At 53.1% G+C, this 11,622-nt stretch overlaps 1 pseudogene; it reads left to right on the forward strand.

Moving 5' to 3' along the window:
• The window catches only part of LOC123163691 (DNA polymerase I A, chloroplastic-like), a 24,676-nt pseudogene extending 13,373 nt beyond the window's left edge, over positions 1 to 11,303 (forward strand).
• Positions 11,304 to 11,622: the final 319 nt, after the last annotated feature.

Below are 11,622 nucleotides of genomic sequence, written 5' to 3' on the forward strand. Positions count from 1 at the left end.
GCAGTGGCCGTAGTGGCCGGCGCCGGCTCGCGCAGCGCCTCCCGCGCCCACCGCCCCCATACAGCAACCGCCGCTGCTGCCGGCCCCTCCGCCACTCAGCATCGGGCCAGGCCCGACCACGCCGGGAGGCGTCCCGATCCAGCAGGTCCGCTTCCCACCATTGCCATCTCCGCTCCTGGCCTGGCTGTTCGGGTCATCGCCGCCGCCGGTCTACACTACGGCCGGGGACTAGCCGGTGCCCACCCTACCGTACGGCGATCCGTCCGGCTCCGCGGGTCCCTACGCGGGCTGCGCCGACCCGCGTTCCACGGGGGACCCTCGGTCCCCACCGATTGGGCGCCACCATCCTTGTTGCTCCGCACCTCTGAGCCATTCGGCCACGGCGGTCATACCCAGACGCCGCCACGATTCGCCAAGATCGACTTCGCCACCTACGACGGTACTGAGGACCCCCTCAACTGGCTCAACCAGTGCGAGCAGTTCTTCCGCGGGCAGTGCACACTCGCGTCGGACCGCACCTGGCTCGCCTCCTACCACCTCCGGGGCGCCGCACAGACGTGGTATTACGCCCTCGAGCAGGACGAGGGTGGCATGCCCCCTTGGGAGTGCTTTTGTGAGCCGACTGGCGGAGCTCGGCCGCCTCCCCTTCACCTCCACGGTGCAGGACTTTGCCGACCGTTTCCAGGCCCTGGCATGCCACACGCCGGGTGTGACGGCGCAGCAGCGGGCCGAGCTCTTCGTCAGCGGTCTTCCGGATCACATCCGCGTGGACGTGGAGCTGCGGGGACCCCAAGACCTCCAGACGGCCATGTACTACGCTCGCGCCTTCGAGCGTCGCGCGCAGGCCTTGCAGCAGGCGACACCGGCTCGAGGTGGCCGACAGGCCGCCAGACCGCCCCCGACCGCACCTGTGCCGGGCCGGATGCTCCCGGCCGCTCCAGCGGCGACCGCTCTGGCCGCGACGCGGCCTTTCCGTCGGCTCTCTCAGGCCGAGCAGCTCGAGCGACGTCGCCAGGGGCTTTGCTATAACTGCGATGAGCCCTAAGTGCCGGGCCACGTCTGCCCGCGTCTCTTGTACTTGGAGACGGCTGACTACGTCGAGGAGGACACACCCGCCGACGGGCTTGGCGAGTTGCCGCCACCAGCGGCTGCGGAGGCCGCACCCGCTTCGGCGTCGGCGCTCGTGGTCTCGCTCCATGCGCTTGCTGGCATCCACGACGAGCGGACTATACTGTTGCCGGTGATGATTCACGGCGAGCGCCTGGTGGCCCTCCTGGATACGGGCTCCATGCATAACTTCCTGCCAGAGGCTACCATGCGCCGCTTAGCGCTTCAGCCGACGGGCGGGGAGCAACTTCAGGTCACGGTGGCTAACGGCGACCGCCTCCGGTGCCATGGGCTGGCGCGGAACGTGCCCATCACCATCGGCGACGAGCACTTCACCATCACGTGCGCCGGCATCGACTTGGGCTGCTTCGACTTCATCCTCGGCGTCGACTTCTTGCGGACTCTCGGTCCCATCCTCTGGGACTTCGACGCCCTGACGATGACCTTCTGGCGTCTGGGCCGCCGCGTCCAGTGGGAGGGCGTTGGGGGCGCCTCACCAGCGACGCCGCAGCTCCAGCTGGCCGTGACCGCCACCGAGCCCGAGCACCCACTGTTGGATCACCTCCTGCAGCAGCACGGCGACCTCTTCGACGAGCCTCAGGGCCTTCCGCCAGCCCGGGTGTATGATCACCACATTCATCTACTGCCAGGCAGTGCGGCCCTACCGCTATCCCCAGCTGCAGAAGGACGAGCTGGAGCGGCAGTGCGCGCTCATGCTTGCCTTGGGCATCATCCGGATCTCCACGTCGCCGTTTTCGGCGCCGGTCCTCCTCGTCCGTAAGTCGGACGGAACGTGGCGCTTCTGCATCGACTACCGCGCCCTTAATGCCATGACGCTCAAGGACAAGTTTCCTATTCCGGTGGCCGACGAGCTCCTGGACGAGCTACATGGGGCGCGTTTCTTCACCAAGCTCGACCTCGGGTCGGGCTACCACCAGGTGCGGATGCACCCAGATGATGTCGCCAAGACGGTTCGGACTCATCATGGCCACTTTGAGTTCTTGGTGATGCCTTTTGGCCTCTCCAACGCCCCGGCGACCTTCCAGGCTTTGATGAATAACGTCCTCTGCCCCTACTTGCGTCGGTTTGTGCTCGTTTTCTTTGACGATATTCTTATCTACAACAACTCGTGGGCGGAGCACCTTCAGCACGTCGCCATCGTCTTCAACGAGCTTCGAGCGCAGCATCATCTTAAGCGCTCGAAGTGCTCGTTCAGGACGCCTTCAGTCGCCTACCTCGACCACGTCATCTCGGCCGAGGGGGTTGCTATGGACGCCGACAAGGTGGCGGCCGTCGTGGCCTGGCCGACACCGCACTCACCGCGGGCTCTTCGCGGCTTCCTGGGCCTCGCGGGGTACTACCGGAAATTTATCCGGGAGTTCGGCCTCATCACGTCCCCACTCATGCGCCTGCTACGTCGCGACGCCTTTGCCTGGGATGAGGAGGTGACATCGGCGTTCGAGGCCCTCAAGGGGGCCCTCATGACGGGCCCCGTTCTTCAGATGCCTGACTTCGACCGCCCGTTTGTCGTGGACTGCGACGCCTCCGGTGCGGGGTTGGGCGCCGTCCTCCATCAGGGCGATGGACCCCTAGCATTCTCCTATCACTCTGCCCTGCGCGCCATGCCATTCGCGCTTGGGTAGATTGGCCCGCGTGGGCGGAGTACTGCTACAACACCTCCTATCACTCTGCCCTGCGCGCCATGCCATTCGAGGTGGTCTACGACAGACCGCCCCCGCCCATCTTGCCGGTTGACCCGACGACGGCTCGGACGGAGGTGGCAGGCGATCTTCCTCGTAGCCGTGACGAGATGCTTGCGGAGGTCCGGCAACGCCTCATTCAGGCCCAGCAGCTGGCCAAGCACTACTACGACGGCCACCATCGCGAGGCGGAGTTCGCGGTGGGTGATTGGGTGTGGCTGCGTCTCCTTCACCGCTCTACGCAGTCCCTGGACCCACGCGCGAAGCGCAAGCTGGGCCCTCGCTACACCGGCCCCTTAGCTGTCTTGGAGCGCATCGGGAAGGTGGCCTACCGCCTTCAGCTTCTGGCCGGTGCTCGCATCCACGACGTCTTCCATGTGGGGCTGCTGAAGCCCTTCCGTCGGGAGCCACTGGCGGCCACCCCCGCGCTTTCTCGGGCCTCCGATGGGTGCCTCCTTCCAGGACCGGAGAAGGTGTTGCAGGCCCAGCTACGTCGCGGGGTGTGGCACTTGTTGATCCAGTGGGCTGGCCTTCCGGAGGAGGAGGCTACTTGGGAGCAGCGCGACGAGTTCCGCCAACACTACCCAGACTTCCAGCTCGAGGACGAGCTGTTTGCGCAGGCGGGGAGAGATGTTATGACCGGGGTAACTTATACCCGTAGGAGGCCCACCGGGCAGGTTTAGTTAGGGGCTTAGCCCACAAGTTATCTTATTTTTATTAGCATCGTGGTTATATAAACAAGCTGTAAGACTCTTTTGGAGATTAAGCAATAAGACAATTCTATTGCCCGGCTCCCAGAGGAGCCGGAAACCCTAAACCCTAGCCGCCTCCTGTCACCGCCGCCACCTCCTCCACGCGCACGACGGCGCCGAGCCGCCGGCGGCCGCGTGCTCGCCCGCGTCCAAGTCCCCTCCTTTCCCTACAACCTCCGGCCTAGACCCGGTAGAACCCTAGCGCCTACCATAGTGCTTGGTTGGAACTAGCAATATCACGAAAATCCCGTACCTCGTTTTTCCTTTGGTGTGCACATTTCTCACCAAGCAGACCAGTGCCTAGTTGTTGGTTGTCATCAACTCATCATCACCCAACCAATATCACGGATCGCGTCAGTGATTCCCTTGAGACTTTTTGCAGGAGCCTAAAGACCGGCATTGCATACGTTCGGATTGCTTGAGCCACTGCTTTTAGAAGCACCTCCTTGCCTCCCATGGATAAGGTCTTCTCCTTCCACCCATTGACCATTTGGCTAATACGTTCCACCAAGTGCATGAAACCTTGGTAGCGCAAGTCTTCCAGCCCACAATCCGCTAGGGCATCTCGGAAGTCCTCCATCGCACGTACTGGACGTGCATTCCCTCCTCCTTTCTCATGAGAATAGAGTATCTCATTGTAGTCAATATAGATCCGTCAAGCTTTCTTTGCAGCTTTCCTGCCTTATTTGTACCATTCCCTAGTTGCAGTATCTTATTTGTGCCGTTAATATTATTTTGAAACTCAATGTGCATGAATATGTTAGGAATAGCGCACTAGTAGACTCGCTTACAAGACGAGCCACAAGACGAGCTTTATAACGCTCAAGAGAACCATCAGAGCGAGTCTTAATCTTATAGACCCACTTACAAGTGATGGGGCGAACACGGGGAGGAAGAGAAACAAGATCCCACGTGCCGGTGCGTTCAAGGGCAACAATCTCCTCTGCCATGGCAAACTGCCATTCAGGATGAACAATAGCATCTCGATAAGAAGTCGGCTCAACAACGGTCGAAAGACCATAGCGAGAAGGAGAATATCGATCAGGGGGTGGACAAGGCCGAGAACGAAGACCATAAGTCGTCTAAGAGGAGGAAGACGACACATCAGAAGTAGAGGGCACATCAGTAGACTCATCCACAACACGTCGACGACGAGTATAATGGAATGGAAAGGAAGAGGTGGAATCACTGGAGATGGAGACGGGGAATGTATCGGTGATGAAGGTGGAGAAGAGGAAGGCATCGGTGATGAAGGTGGTGAGTCATGCGATGAGGGAGGAGAAAAAACCATAGGAGAGGACTGCGTCGGATCTGCAACAGCGGGACGAGAAATAGGAATACTACTGGGCACAAAGGGAGGTGTATCCGGAAAGGTAAGAAAAGAGATGTCCTCCGTGGAAAAGGCCGAGGAGGATGGACGAGGGTAGTAGGGACGAGACTCATCAAAGGTGACATCCCGGGAAATACGCATCCGGCGACCGACGGGATCCCAACACCGATAGCCCTTATGCTCATCACTGTATCCGAGAAAGACACACTCAACAGACTGAGCGGTCAATTTGGTGCGTTCACGAGGGGCAAGCAAAACATAGCAAACACAACCAAACAAGCGAAGTGCCGAATAATCAGGAGAATGGCCAGAAAGACGCTCAAGAGGAATACCACCCTGTAGAGCAGCAGATGGCTGAATGTTGATGAGATAGGGGGAAGTGGTAATAGCCTCAGCCCAGAAGTGAGGCGGAAGAGAGGCAGCGATCATCATCGCATGTGCCGTCTCAAGAAGGTGACGATGCTTGCGCTCAGCCACACCATTCTGAGCATGAGCACCAGGACAAGAGAACTGAGCAAGAGTACCCTGCTCAGCAAGGAATCCTCGCAGCGCATGGGAGATATACTCACCAGCCGAATCTGCGCGAAAAACACGAATAGGAGTAGAAAATTGGGTATGAACCATGGCAGCAAATTTTTTGTATATAGATAAGACCTCACTGCGAGAAGACATGAAATAGATCCGAATGTACCGAGAGAAATCATCTATAAAGATAATATAGTAGCGATGACCCCCTTTCGAAGCGAAGGGAGCCGGACCCCAAACATCAGAGTGAACGAGATCAAAAGGGCGCTCGGACACTGACTCACTATGAGGATAGGGTAGCTGAATCTGCTTACCAAGCCTACAACCCAAACAATCCAACGAAGCGTTACCGGAGACTGACCCCAAAACACTGCGATGAACCAAAGACGAGAGACGAGAACCACATAAATGGCCAAGACGATGATGCCACTGCAGAAAAGAGCTGGTAGATGCAGCAACAAGGGCTGCGAGACCGGCGGCGGTGGCAGCAGAGGGAAGACGAAGCCAGTCAAGCTCCCATAAACCATCTGAGCGTCGAGGGCCAGCACCAAGCAGAGCGCCCGTGCGACGATGCTGAACAGAACAAGAATCAAAGTTGAGAATGACCCTACGACTAGAGTCAACAATCTGACCACCAGATATGAGCTGCATAGTAAGTCGAGGAACATGAGCGACAGAAGGAACATGAAATGAAGAAGTGTTAAGAGTGCCTCGACTAGCTACAGGGAGGGGAGTGCCATCAGCTGTAAGAACACGCATAGGAGACTCGACGGGTCAAACGGAGGTCAAAGTAGAAGAATCATAAGTCATATGAAAAGATGCTTGAGTATCAAGAATCCATGGGGATGTACCTGAATGAGTAGAAGGTGGTTTCTCAATGCCAGAAGAGTCAGTCACAGAACCTGCACAACCAGTCGGTGAAGACTCTGAAGCAGCAAGCAGACATTGGAGGTGCGTAATTTCGCGCGCAGACAGGGACACAGTGGAAGAGGTCGAGGTAGGAACACCAGCTGCTTGTAGAGTCGACTAGTGAGGCGATGTAGAGCGACCACCGTCATCCGTGGAAGCCGCGAGAGGAGTCGGCATAGAGCGACCACCATGTGCGCGGAGGCCGCGAGAGGAGTCGACGTAGAGCGACCACCGTGGCGCGCGGAAGCCGCGAGAGGAGTCGACGTAGAGCGACCACCGCCACGCGCGGAGGCCGCGAGAGGAGTCGACGTCGAGCGACCACCGCCGCGCGCGGAAACCGCGAGAGAAGTCGATATAGAGCGATCACCACCGTGCGCGGAAGCTGCAAGAGTCGACGAAGAGCAGCCACCACGACGTGTAAAAGACGCAAAGGGAGTCGACGAAGAGCGACCACCACCGCCCACGGAAGTGTCGAGAGGAGTCGACACGAAGCGGCCATTGCCATCCGAAAATATCGGAGTAACAGACTGCAAGACCTGAGGAGGAGCACCGAGTAAAGATGGAAGGTGCATGTGTGAGCTGACATTGGATAGACAGCCAGCGCCTGAAGACAACGGCATAGTACCCTCTTTTTTTTCTTTTCTTTTCTTTGCAAAGGGACGGGCCAACTCTAATCAGGCAAGGGCCAAGCCAGTTCGCGGAAGCCCAGATGACACGAACGCAGCGCAGTACGAGCGGGCCACGCGCTGGCTCGATCAAACTGGGACGCAGAGCAGCGATGGCTCGAAATCGAGCGCACGCGCATGATGCAGCGGGCAGAGAGCAGCAGAGATCGGCGGCCGGCGGCGGGAGATCGGATCCACAGGAGGGCGGTCCGATCCAGTGTTTGATCCAGAAGCAGAGGGCGGCCCGATCCTTTGTTCGATCCAGAAGCAGAGGGCGGCTCGATGCAGCTCGATCCTAAGGACACCCAGGCGGGCGAACAGGACGAGGGAAGGAGCAGGCCTGTGCGTTGACCTGCAGTTGCAGGAGACGAGGGAGTAGCCGCCGAGCAAAGCCGGCGGGGGCCGGGCGGCGCGGATGGCTGTATGGCGAACGGAAGACGGCCCGGACAACCGGAGATCGGATCCGGTGGGCAGCGGCCTGGTACGCGACGGCAACCTGGAGCAGAGAGAGAGCCACGGCTGCGGGCGGCCAGCAGCGGAGAGAGGCTGCTGGATGTGTGGACAAGCAGCGGCAGCAATCAGAAAAGATGAACAGACCGGGAAAAAAATCCAATCGGAAGAACAGACGAGTTGCGGCGTCAATGGATGATCTAGAACCTAAGCAATGATACCATGTTAGGAATAACAACTTAGTATTATCAGGAGGCAAACGCCATCATATATACATGTACAGAGGAGGCCAAAGGCCAGAATACAAAAGGCCAAAGGCCACCATAAATATAACTCTAACAGAATAATCTCCGTTGCAGAATCAACCTGCACTTGAAAAGGATCGATATAAGATCCGCCAAGCGTTTTTTGCAGCTCCAGGGAACTCTCTTGTTGTTGCTGATTATGGCCAGGTATGTTCAATGCCAAATGATGCTCTTAGTATTTCTTTGTCTCTTGGAATCGCCAAGTCTATTTCACCCTGATGAAAGATACATTTCCATGTAGCTGGAGCTGAGGATCTTAGCCCATCTTACTAGTTGTAAAAGCATGCTGGATGCTTTCAAGGCTGGTGGTGACTTTCATTCTAGAACAGCCATGAATATGTACGAGCATGTGCGTGATGCTGTTCACGAAAAAAAAGTACTTCTTGAATGGCAACCTCAACCAGGTCAAGAGAAGCCTCCAGTGCCATTGTTGAAGGTACTTGACTCTGTCACTAATATTCTGACAGCGGCATATGTTTTAAAGCTATGCTTGGTTTCATTTGAACTGTTTAAGGCAAGAGCGGGTGCCCACGGCCTTCGCGTCATTCTGCCGTCCACTTGGGATGTGCACTAGTTTCACTGATCCTCATTTGTACTTCACTTCCTAGGAGGATTGTATCAAAACTCTTACCTTTTCAATGCAATGAAATGCAAAGGTCCTTTGCATCTTCTCGAAAAAAGAATTATTTGCTGGTTCCACTTCAATGCAGTTATATGTAGTTAGCAGTTTACTTGACCAAACTCTTGCACTTCTGTAAATGGTTGAGGATGATTGCATACCTTTTGGATCTGTGAAGTTAGCATTTAGAATGGTGTCGTTCCGCGAAATTTGTTGCATGCCCCACTGCGCTACACAAAGTTGTCAAATGTCACTGTTCCACCCAAGATTGATGCACTCATTCTGGCATGGGGCGTTCATGAAGACATGAAACCAAGCATGCCATATTCATTGTTTGTCTGCTTTGGACACTCTTCTCACTGAATATTTTTGGCCTTGCATCTCCAGTACTCCTTCTCTCAAGCATGACAGGATCTTGCGTTACTTTTTTCTAGTTTCACAGCAAAGTAACAATTTAATTAGATTGTTATTGAGCACAAACCTTCTGCATTTTTTTGTTTATTAGATGCTTTTGCTTTGTACTCTGTAGAGTTGTAATGTATGAAACTAAATTTGATGTCTTCCTTTTGATTTCAGGATGCTTTTGGTGCTGAGAGAAGGAAGGCTAAAATGCTTAATTTCTCTATTGCATATGGAAAGACAGCTCAGGGACTATCCCGTGATTGGCAGGTATGAACTCTGATCATCTGCATTTTGAACTGATTAGGATAGTTGGTGTCAACAACCCAACCCAGGTATGTTTAGGAAACAACTTCATTAGGTCATTCTCTTGCACACTTAACCCAGATGTATGCGTCAGTTGAACATTGTCCTTTATCATATGTATGTGCATCAGCTACGAGTAACGTGTTGCACCTTTCTCATCTCCCTCTGCCTCTTGTGCCTAGGATGTATTCTCCTTTGGCCTTCATTCCTCCACATGCTTATACAAATATATATGCAGGATCAGTACTTTTGTTTGATAGGTTATATTAATTACTGTTATGGATTCAACTTGATTGTATTGCAAGGCCCAAGGGGCATATATATATTACACAAGACTTGGGGTATAAGGAAAGGAAACATAGCCTAATAGGACTCCTAGACCTAATACTAACACTCCTTAACAATTACCACCAAAGAAAATATTGATCCAGGATGGAAATCAGATCAAGGACCGATATATATCTTGTGCGCAGCAACTTTTATTCAGCAAACCCTCTGTTTGCTTCTACCGAATTATAAGTTATATGTGAAATTAGCTCTATTTGTTGACTATACTAGCGTGCTAGAGAAGTGCTATGGTACAGTTTCACAAACTCCATATTCTTAGAAAATATTACTATGGTGCAATCGGTTCAGGTTTTATAGCTTACCATCTTACTAGGTGTCTGTCAAGGAGGCAAGGGATACACTCAAACTCTGGTACAGAGATCGAAAAGAAGTTTCAGCTTGGCAAAAGAGGCAGAAAGAGCTTGCTCGTGAAAAATGCGAAGTATACACATTGCTAGGACGGTCACGCCGCTTTCCTAACATGACTCACGCACCCCATGGTCAAAAAGGTCATGTTGATCGTGCTGCTATAAATGCACCGGTGCAGGTACTTGGTATTGATCAAGTGATTATGGCCCAATGTCTGTGATGCTCGACTTCTTTCTTTGTTTGGAAAATCGTAAATAATGATGCATTTTCTATTCAACAGGGCAGTGCAGCAGATGTTGCCATGTGTGCAATGCTTGAGATAGAAAGAAATGCTCGCCTTAAGGAGCTTGGTTGGAGACTCCTATTACAGGTTGATATCACTTTTTTGGTTTTTCTCTTCTGACAACAAAGTAGGACTTGTACTAAGAAGTACAATGTAAATGGGAAAGGGAAAATGCGATAGTTACATCATACTCCCTCCGTCCCAAAATTCTTGTCTTAGATTTGTCTAAATGTGGATGTTATCTAGTCACGTTTTAGTGTTAGATATATCCGTATCTAGACAATTTTTTTGGGACGGAGGTAATACTTTATAACTAACTAGTCAGTTTCCTTGCAAAGTATTCTATTCCAACCCCAGATCTGGCCTAATACGGCATTTTTTATCGGCATTTCTCAGGTGCACGACGAAGTGATACTGGAGGGGCCTACAGAATCTGCTGAAGCCGCCAGGGCCATCGTGGTAGAGTGCATGTCCAAACCCTTCTATGGAACCAACATCCTGAAGGTGGACCTGGCTGTTGACGGCAAGTGTGGAAAGAGTTGGTATGACGCCAAGTAGAAGTTGTTCTCGCATGCACATACATGATCAGATGTGCATGTTTGTCGGCCACAAAATATGACCATATCGGCTCCATCAGACACGGCGGGATTGGGCTGGTGTAGATATTGCAGTTCCAGTAGCGGCAGAAGCAGTGCAAGAGCATTGAATAACGGCAGTGGTGGCACGAAGGAGTTGCAATGCATAGGACTCCCTCCGGTCCATATTCATTGTCTTTGTACTAAATCAGCGACAATTAATATGGATAGGAGGGAGTAGCAGAAATCTAGCACGTCGATTGAATTGGTCTCCAGAGTTTAATAGGATCTTTTGGTCTCCAGCGCTCAATAGGATCTGATGAGGTTCCCTAAGTGGAAACCACTAGGGATCAGACTACTACTGATCCCTAGCGTCCCATCAGACCAGTGCGTGGCCGTTGGATTAAAGCTTTGTGGAATGTTGGATGCAGGGACCGAGTTAATTTTGGAAGCGATTGTGTTGCAATACAGAAGCATTACCACGTGATTTGAGGCTATCCCAGATTTTTAGGAAGCCGAGCAGTTTCAGGAAACTAATTACATACTTCCTAAAATGGATTAATCTAGCATAATGGGTTTCCTCTTAATGCTATTTACTTCCTTCTGAAGAAAAAAATAATTTCCTATAATGTCTCTTAAAATTGCATTCAATGTGATTCCAATATGTGTCAATCTAAAGAAAATTTGTTCCTACTTAAGGCCTGTTCGGTATCTTGCCAGTTTCAAAACTCCGCTCCGTGCTAGGAGCTGGTTCTGAGCCACTCCGTAGGATTACACTGCCGCTCCCTCCGCTCCGGGAGTCGCAGCCGTGGAGCGGAGTGGATCCGAACAGGGCTTTAGTAGTTAGTAGTTTGTCTCAGGCATACCAAAGTTATGTTTCCGTCCAGTAGAAGTTTTCCTCCGTATGCACTGAAAATTGCTTCCATATCCTGAATGGAGTTTTTTTCCATGTTGAGAGAGAAAATAATTTTTCTTCCATGATTACTAAAAATAATGCTTCA

Source organism: Triticum aestivum, chromosome 7D, assembly GCF_018294505.1.
Source record: "Triticum aestivum cultivar Chinese Spring chromosome 7D, IWGSC CS RefSeq v2.1, whole genome shotgun sequence".
Taxonomy (NCBI): domain Eukaryota; kingdom Viridiplantae; phylum Streptophyta; class Magnoliopsida; order Poales; family Poaceae; genus Triticum; species Triticum aestivum.